At 46.6% G+C, this 10,206-nt stretch overlaps 1 pseudogene; it reads right to left on the reverse strand.

Moving 5' to 3' along the window:
* Nucleotides 1–572: 572 nt before the first annotated feature.
* LOC119964169 lies at nucleotides 573–3,707 on the reverse strand (annotated as a pseudogene).
* Nucleotides 3,708–10,206: the final 6,499 nt, after the last annotated feature.

Consider the following 10,206-nt stretch of genomic DNA (forward strand, 5'->3'; position numbering starts at 1 on the left):
GCAGCTACAAACAGTGCTGCTAGCAGTCCAGTCAACTTAAGACTGCTCACAAAGCCTACACAGGTGATTATATGGGCCCCCTCAATGAGCTATCATTGAGGGAGCTCATATTCCAATTGGCCAACCAATAAAGCCAATTGGAGTTCATTACACCCCTCCCCCCGCCCAAGGTCCAAGGAATTCCTGCCAGCTGGCATTCCTCTGAGCTTCTTCCTGCTCCTCATGTCTGGGTCTGTCACCTCTGTGTCGTCCGCTGGATCGTTCTCCGAAGTGGGCGGGGTGTACCTTATAGGTGCCCGTCTTTTCCTTGATGACCTCCTTGGAAGTTGTTCTTCCTCCTCCTCGGGGAGAGGTACCGCGGCGGCATCGTCGAGCATGTCCATCTCCGACTCTGATGACTGGATGACGGGGTCTGGAGAAATTGCTCGGGGCTGGGGTGTGGGTATCCTTTCCGTCTGGGCTATCCCAGCTTGAGGCGGTCCTGCTTCGCCTGCCTCCAGGTGTGATTCCGCTGCCTTTATTTGGTCTAGGTGTTTCTTCAGCACTTTACCTCCTATTGAAATCTCATAGGATATGGGCCCTGTTTGGGACTCTACCGTGCCTTTGACCCACGTTGGTCCATTCCCATAATTCTTGACCTAAACCGGTGCCCCCACCTGGAAATATCTCTGCTGCCGACTATTATCATGCCCCCTGCGTTGGGCCTCCTGTTGTTTCTCCACTTTCCCCGTTAAATTTGGGAAAAGGAGACTCAGCCTCATTCGCAGCCGCCTTCCCATTAAGAGTTCAGCTGGCGGTATGCCCGTTATGGAATGCGGTGTGGTCCTGTAATCAAACAGCCAGCAGGAGAGCTTTGTGTCTATTGACGCTGCCGGCTGCTTCTTGAGTCCTGCTTTAAGTGTCTGGACCGCTCTCTCTGCCAGGCCGTTGGTCGCTGGATGGTAAGGGGCCGTTTTGATGTGACGGGCTCCGTTTTCCTTCAGGAATTTTCCAAATTCCCCACTTGTGAATGCCGTTCCGTTGTCCGACACCAATACCTCCGGAAGTCCATGTGTTGCAAACGAGGCCCTGAGCTTTTCAATTGTCGATGCTGTGCTTGCCGTGTTTACCCGGTGGACGTCCAACCATTTGGAGTGGGGTCCACTATCACCAAAAACAATGAGCCCATGAAAGGGCCGGCGTGGTCAATATGCAGGCGGGTCCACGTTCTGCCTGGCCATTCCCACGGGTGCAATGGCGCCGCTGGTGGCACTCTTTGCCCCTGTTGGCACTCCTGGCACCAACGTACCAAGGCTGCTATGTCTGTGTCCAAACCTGGCCACCAAACGTAGCTTCGAGCTAGCATCTTCATTTTAGATACCCCTGGGTGTCCGTGATGTAACTCAGTTAAGATTGCCTGACGGCCCTGAGCTGGGACGATTACCCGGGCTCCCCATAATAGGATACCGTCTTCTACGGTTATTCGGTCCCTTCTGCTCCAGTATGGGTGCATCTGGGGCTCCACTGGTCTTTCCAGTTCCCCTGTTAGCAGTAAATGCTTCATCTTGGCTAAAACTGGGTCTTTTTGCGTCCACAACCGAATATGTTGTGCGGATACTGGTAGGGTGTCCAAAGAATTTAGAGTCATTACTGTCTCCTCTACTTTTGGTATTTGCGGCGGAGTGTCTGGGAGGGGAAGTCTGCTCAAAGCATCTGCATGTGCTACTCGCATTCCCGGTCTGTGCTCCAGAACGTATCTATATGTCGCCAGTAGCAACGCCCAGCGTTGGATTCTAGCTGATGCAATCGGGGGTATTGACTTGTCTTCTTTTAATAACCCTAATAACAGCTTATGGTCCGTCACTATGGTGAATTTCCGCCCGTACAAATACTGGTGAAATTTTTTTACTGTGAATATCACCGCCAGTCCTTCCTTCTCGATTTGGGCGTACTTCCTCTCAGCCATCGCCAAGGTCCTCGAAGCATAGGTTATTGGCCGTTCTTCCCCATTCCTTCCTCTATGGGCTAAGACGGCTCCTACCCCGTAGGGGGATGCATCACAAGTGACCACCAACTCCTCCCTTGGGTCATAATGCTCTAGGACATTTTCGGATGACAGCTGTTCCTTAATGTCCCTAAATGCTCGGTTTTGGCGGGTGGACCATTTCCATTCTTGCCCCTTTTTTAGTAGCTGGTGGAGGGGTTCTAGGATGGACGCCCTATTTTCAATAAATTTTCCATAATAGGTTACCAACCCTAGAAATGATCGTAACTCCTGGACCGTGGTGGGAGCTGGGGCTTCTTTTATTGCCCTTACTCTGTCTTCTAATGGATGTAAGCCTGACTCGTCTACTTTATATCCCAGGTACGTCACTTGTGGGGCCAGAAAAACACATTTTTCCCTTTTTAGCCGTACGCCTGCCTTTGCGAAATGCCTGAGCACTTCCTCCAGGTTCCTTAAGTGTTCCCTGTTTGTCCTACCCGTGATTAAGACATCGTCCAAATAAATCGCCACCTGCGGTAGTCCCTGCAGAATATTTTCCATCGTACGCTGGAATATAGCGCAGGCTGATGACACTCCAAAAAGGTAGCGTAGTATAACGAGAAAGGCCCTTCAGGGTGTTGATCGTAGCGAACTTCTGGGAGCCCTTGTCCAGTTTCAACTGCAGGTAGGCGTGGCTCATGTCTAGTTTCGTGAACAAAAGCCCACCTGCCAATTTGGCATATAGGTCGTCTATTTTCGGGATTGGGTATTTGTCCAGCAGTGCGTATTTGTTTACTGTCTGTTTGAAATCTCCACAGAGACGTATCGAGCTGTCTGGCTTCAAAATTGGTACCACCGGCGCTGCCCATTCCGAGAATTGTACTGGTCTGATAATGCCGTCACGCCGTAACCTTTCTATTTCGTCATCTACTTTCTTCCTTAATGCAAAAGGTACCGGCCTGGCCTTACAAAATTTCGGAAGGGCTTCTGGGTCCACGTGCAAAGTTGCTTTGGCGCCTATGATTTCCCCCAAACCTTCCTGGAAGACCTCCGGGTATTTTTGGAGTACTCCACTCAACTTAGTGGGCAGCACGGTAGCATGGTGGTTAGCATAAATGCTTCACAGCTCCAGGGTCCCAGGATCGATTCCCGGCTGGGCCACTGTCTGTGTGGAGTCTGCACGTCCTCCCCGTGTGTGCGTGGGTTTCCTCCGGGTGCTCCGGTTTCCTCCCACAGTCCAAAGATGTGCCGGTTAGGTGGATTGGCCATGCTAAATTGCCCGTAGTGTCCTAAAAAGTAAGGTTAAGGGGGGGGGTTGTTGGGTTACGGGTATAGGGTGGATATGTGGGTTTGAGTAGGGTGATCATGGCTCGGCACAACATTGAGGGCCGAAGGGCCTGTTCTGTGCTGTACTGTTCTATGTTCTATGTTCTAACTGCCCACTTCCACTCTGGAAAATGTTCATCCAATCTAATTTCAGGTCTTTCAGCCAGTTCTGTCCAATTAAGCTCGGTCCGGAGCCCTCTACTGTCGTCAACGGTAATCTCAGCAATTGTTTCTCATATTCCACAGGTACATGAGTTGTGGCTAGAACTTCCAGGGGTTCCCCCATGTATGTTTTAAGTTTCGTCGATGTTTTTGTTAGGGTTATTGGCTGGAGTCCATCTTTGATTTTTCTAAATGCTGCCACTCCCATTACTGATACGGCCGCACCCGTGTCTATTTCCATTATTGTCGGCCGTCCGTTCACCCGTGGGGTAATCCTAATGGGTTCTGCTTTCTTCGTTGTAATATTATATAATTGTTCCCCTTCGGAGGAGGATGAGGCGTCTAGGTTGTGTACTTCCCTGCGTCCCCACCTGCTGTTCCTCTTTTGCCACCTCCTTCTAGGGTTTCTGTCGTTGTTACCCCACTCTGTCTGGTGCCAGAAACGGTCTTTCTCTGTTGGGGGAGCCTCAACCGGTACTTCCCGTTGTCTCCAGTTAGTCCTGGCAGACTTGGGGGCAGTTCTGGGGTTTTCCTTTTTCCCTCTATTCCTCAGGTTTTTCCTGAGAGCGGCTATCTGGTAGCAGGACCCGTTGTGGTACTCCCTCTCACAGGTATCTACCTCCATTGGCGTGCCCTGTAGTTCCTGCGCCCCACTTGCTGCCTTTTCTAGGGACAGTGCGAGCTGTAACGCCTGTCTGCAGTCTAGCTCCGTTTCCGCCAACAGGCGTTTCTGTATTGTGAGGTCGTTTATACCACACACTAACCGGTCCCGAAGCATTTCATTTAGCGTCAGGCCGAACTCACATTTTTCCGCCAGCCTTCTCAGACGGGTCAAGAAATTTGTGACTGACTCCCTGTCTTCCCGCTTCACTGTGTAAAATCTGTACCTACGCAAAACGAGGGGTGGTTTTGAGTCATCGTGGTCTTTCACCAATTCCTTTACTTCTTGGAAAGTTTTCGTGTCCGGCACATCGGGATAAGTCAGACTACGTATAATGCCGAAAGCGGAGGGTCCGCACGCCGACAGCAGGATAAGCCGTCTCCTTTCGTCCGTCAGTAATCATTTGCCCGGAAGAAGTAACACATTCTCTCCACATACTGGGACCAGTCCTCAATAGCCTGGTCGAATGCCTCTAACCTCCCAAAAAACGGCATTTTTAAATGGCAAGGCTTACCCTCCGAGTGCGGCAGCTGGTCTCCGCAAAATTCGTAGTTTACCTCGTCGCCACTGTAGTAATCCACGGGAGGCAGGAGTTCCATCACCACACCAATATTTATTTACAATAACGATATTACAGGAGCAGCTACAAACAGTGCTGCTAGCAGTCCAGTCAACTTAAGACTGCTCACAAAGCCTACACAGATGATTATATGGGCCCTCTCAATGAGCTATCATTGAGGGAGCTCATACTCCAATTGGCCAACCAATAAATCCAATTGGTGTTCATTACAGGCGGCCTTCCAAATCTGGAGAGCTGATAGTAGGCCCTCCATTACTGAAGGGACAGCAGCCTGCAGTTCAGGTGAGAGAAGATAGTGGCGCCCTCTCTCCAACCTTCCAAAGTTAAAAATGTAAATATCTCCTCTGAAACCGGGCTACCACTGTAAAAGGGGGAACAGAAAGCAAAGAGGGCCTCAATGCTTGCCTGGAGTATTGGACCCCTACTCTGTTGCTGGGAAGCCTCTTAAAGGCAACTACCCTAATTCTCAATGCCTTGGAGATCCCATAGAGTCAGCCTCTGACAATAGGCCTTAAGTGGCCTTCAATTATCCATAAGCAGCTGCCTGCCGATTTCAGATGGGTAGCTCTGCCAACCCTTATCCCACCTCCAGGAAAATGGCCCTGAATGGGATGGTTACTCTCATATAGGCACATTGGCCAGTAATGCAAATTTACTCCCCTTTCCTGCTTGCCTCATTGCTGGGCTAAAAGTTTGTTCTTGAAATCAATTTCACACCCTCTCATGGTAAAATCTGAATTCAGGACTTCTGGGTTGACAGTCTAGCACCATAATACCTAGGCTACTGTTCCCACCTATAATAATAACAACAATAACAACAATAATCGCTTATTGTCACAAGTAGGCTTCAATGAAGTTCCTGTGAAAAGCCCCTAGTCGCCACATTCCGGCGCCTGTTCGGGGAGGCCGGTACGGGAATTGAACCCACGCTGCTGGCATTGTTCTGCATTACAAGCAAGCTGTTTAGCCCACTGTGCTAAACCAGCCCAGTATTACTGATAATATTAACAACTCAAAACTGACCTCTGTAAAGGTTTTTTGTTTTATAATAGCAGTGAGGATATTAATCCAGGTTTCCTTAAGTCACTAGGTGTGTACGGTTTTCATTCCAGATTTCACTCAGCCCCACCCTGATTTTCTGAAGCTGTTATCTGGATGTTGGTACCTGATGGCCTCACTTTGAACCATTCTTGAAATAAAATTTACAGTGCAGAAGAGGCCATTCAGCCCATTGAGTCTTCACCGGTCCTGAGAAAGAGCACCCTACTGTCAACATCTCCATCCTATCCCCGTAAACCCAGTAACCCCACCTAAACCTTTAGACACCAAGGGGCAATTTAGCATGGCCAATCCACCTAACCTGCACATCTTTGGACTGTGGAGGGAAACCGGAGCACCCGGAGGAAACCCACCCAGACACGGGATGAAAGTGCAAACTCCACACAGTCACCCGAGGCCGGAATTGAACCTGGATTCCTGGAGCTGCGAGGTGCTAACCACTATGCCATATCTTATGATACGAGTTCCTGCAGAGTCAGACTCAGATGATCGGCCTCAAGTGCCCTTTAACTGTCCATAAACTGGCTGCCTTCGTAGTGTTGCCAACACCTATCCCGCCGCCAGGAAAACTGAGCTCATAAGGTCTAGGTTGACAGGCTATTGAAATATGGATTTATCTGGTCAAACATAATCCCATCGGATGTGCACGCATTCAGGTTTAAGTCAGATAGGAAATAGAACTGGAGAGGCGCTCACATTGGGAACACTGGCTGTTTTTTTAAAAAAATCTCTTCACTAACGTTGGGGTATGGTTATCCTACCTAACTACAACTCTGACTGGTATTAGGTTACTCAGTAGAGATCAGGGAATCAAGCTTCCTGCCTCAATCCCATAGCACAATGTGCATTTATCCATTAATTTGTTGGTTCCCTCATATCTCTTAACCTATGTGCAATCTAATTTTCCATTGCACTCTATTAATGAATGTGAGCAAAATTATAAAATACTCATTTTCTATCAGTAGAAATGTGCAATTTTTGAACAACTGGGTTAATTAGAGGCAATATTTTAAACAATTGCTTATTATGTAGGAATATATCACTGTTATGTAAATTATACAAAATAGTAAAATTAGTTATGTAAATTAAAGATTTTAAAAATCAGGTCAAAAATAAATAGAATCATAGAATCCCTACAGTGCAGAAGGAGGCCATTCGGCCCATCGAGACTGCACCGACCCACCGAAAGAGCATCCTAACCTAGGCATACTCCAATCCCCACCCCCGTAACCTCACCTTACCTTTGGACACGAAGGGTAATTTAGAAAGGCCAAACTACCTGGCCCGTACATCTTTTGACTGTGGAAGGAAACCGGAGCACCCGGAGGAAATCCCCGCAGACGTGGGGAGGGGGGTGCAAACTCCCCACAAACAGGATCTCAGGTTTCTGGCACTGTAAGGCAGCGGTACTAACCACTGTGCCACCATGGCATCCATGGCAATGAACATCTACCTGCTCACTTTAAAGACTTTCCATCCCTTTTGTGGCAAGGTAAACTGGTCAGCATAGTGCATCTTATAATTTATATATTCACTAACCATAACAAACTTTACTAGTTCTTTATTGGTCAATGTCTCTATTTCTGCTCCTGGATCACAAACCACGCAATTCACAATATTGCGATTTTGATCTTGATCAGTTGAACAATTAGTGCCGACCATGAGACATACTTAATTCCAGCAGCTACTTAATGGTACATAACGACTCCCCTGGTGTTGTCAGTTTGCTAATTATCCTGCCATTGTTGTAATGCTAACAACAAGCTTCAGTAATGACGCTGGAAGAGCAACATCTAATATGTTGGCTGAGCAATTAGATGCACCACTGATTATATAGCAAAGAGCTACAATCATTACCTCAACCTGCAAAGGCTCCTTTGAACAAAACACTCTTGCTTGCAACTATTTTGATGCAAATCAAATAACCAAGGAACTAAATCAAACAAACTGAGGGACAAATTAGCCAAGTTCTGCTGAAACTATACAAGGCACTAGTTACCACACCTGGAATACTGTGATCAGTTTTGGTTCCCTTATCTAAGGCAAGATATATTGGCATTGGAGGAAGTCCAGAGAAAGTTCACGAGGTTGATCCCAGGTATGGAGGGATTTAAAGGTTGAGACTATACTCATTGGTGTCCAGAACAATGAGAGGTGACCATGTTGAGAGATAAAGGATTCTCAGGTGCTTGACAAGCTAAATGCTGAGAGCATGTTTCCAGGACCAGAGGGCATAATCTGAGTAGTGGTTGAAGTGTTGGTTAGTGTAGACTTGAGAGATGAACAGACACTTCCAACACTGATGAAGGTTCAACTCAATTTTATTAACTACTTCTAACTAACTAACACACGATGACTGTGGGTCTAAATGATGCTAACCTAAATTAGAGACCTAAGCCTTGTCCGAACCAGTTGATTCGGTGTGTGTATTCGAACTGGTCATTGGCTGCGGTGTTTGTACATGTTGGCTGATCCCTGTGTGTGTGTCCATCAGTGTGTGTCTGCACCATGATATTCTGGTATATATTATGACAGTGGTCGTCCGTTTAAAACAGAGATGAAGAGGAATTTCTTCGCTCAGAGGGTAATAAATCTGTGGAATTCTTTACCGCTGTAAAGGCTGGGTCATTAAGTACGTTCAAGACTGAGATAGACAGATTTTTAATCATTAGGGAAATCAAGGTTATGGGGATAAGGTGGGAAAGTGAAGTTGAGGATTATCAGATCAGCCATGAACTCATTGAATGGCAGTGAAGATTCGATGGGCCGAGTGGTCAACTTCTGCTCCTACATCTTATGGCCTTAATATTGCATAGTCATTTCAATTTTATTGTGAAGTGTGACAGTAACATTATTCCACATGTGTTTTTTTTTGCCGTCAACAGAGTTGGAATTTCTGTTCATTCACGCAGGCTGGATTCTCTGGATCTGCTACAGTGAATATAGTTTTTTGATTTCCAATTTCCCTCTTTAGAAGTTAGTGTATTTTCCCCAAACTTTCAGTTTGGAATGTGAAATGAAAAAATGAAAATGAAAATCGCTTATTGTCATGAGTAGGCTTCAATGAAGTTACTGTGAAAAGCCCCTAGTCGCCACATTCCGGCGCCTGTCCGGGGAGGCTGATACGGGAATCAAACCGTGCTGCTGGCCTGCTTGGTCTGCTTTAAAAGCCAGCGATTTAGCCCAGTGAGCTAAATCAGCCCCGTTCCAGAATGTTCCAGACCTCTTAATAATCCCACGGCAAATTTGAGACATGGTAAGATAAGAGAGTTGGTTTACTTTGCGCGCACACACAAGATGCAGGAAAGGGGTTTCAAAGTGAGTGCCATTTTTGCATTCGTACAATAAAAGAGAGAAAAGGGAAAGAAAGAGGCACAGGGCAAGACCACAATAAAAATTAAAATTAAGGTTTTATGTGAGTCATGATCCAGAATCAAAAGCCGACTGGCATATTCCTTCATAGAGTAGTAAACTTACTGTTGCAGGGTGATCCGCCTTTCCAGAAGTGAGGACTTTCACAATGGGCAGAAGTACATAGAATTGAATTAGTTTTGAAGGAACAAGTTCCAATGTTCAATCATTCACAGTATAGATGAAGGACACATTTATTTCTGCTGCTACCTGCTCGCTGCTAAAATGATAGACAATGACAGGCTGCTGACGTGGAGCACTGTTTTCTCTTCTGAGGCCAAAGAGTGACTGTCTGAGTTCAGTTCCACATGGCAATATTACAGGTTCTAGCAGCTTGGGGAGGTCATGTGACCCCCCCCCCCCTCTCCCCTGGGCATTGGACAAAGGATGTATTTTCCCATGTCTGTAACCATTAAGGGTTTCATAGAGGAGTCAGGATCCCTTGCATCCTTTGCAGGCAAACTATCCCCATTAGCCAGAATTCTTCTTTAGAAATTGAAAGAGGCTTTCCGGAGTTCCAAGAAGGGAAATTAATACCGTTTTTATAGGTAAAAAAATCTCTGACATTTGTCTGAAGGTTAGAAATTCCTCTGGTATGAGTCATGGCTGATTAAAGTAAAGGCTTGGTCCATTTGAAATACACAACAATAATAATTTAATAGAGTAGCCAGGTTGAGGTAGATATATATTTTTCCTTCCTGTCCCTTGGCTGGAACACAGATGATAGGTCTATGAAGCAACATGGAGCAACACTGTGGAAACGCAAACTATTGGGAATTATTTCCCTTGAAAACAAAGGACTTGAGGAATCGAGCTCAAACTTTGGCATTCGCAACAACTTTCAAATTCACAGAAGCTGAATTGTCATAAGATTGCAGGGGGGGTGATGAATTTCTCTGACACATTTTTGGGGTTTTTCCAGTTCTTCTCCAAGATGTTTGAGGGATGACTAGGATCCCTTTGTAAATCTGTTCCCATTCTTTTGCAGCACAGTACATGAGCCTTCCTATATGTCAAATTATTCCTTGCCCCTTTCCCTCCCTG

The sequence above is a fragment of the Scyliorhinus canicula genome, chromosome 4 (assembly GCF_902713615.1).
Source record: "Scyliorhinus canicula chromosome 4, sScyCan1.1, whole genome shotgun sequence".
Lineage (NCBI taxonomy): Eukaryota > Metazoa > Chordata > Chondrichthyes > Carcharhiniformes > Scyliorhinidae > Scyliorhinus > Scyliorhinus canicula.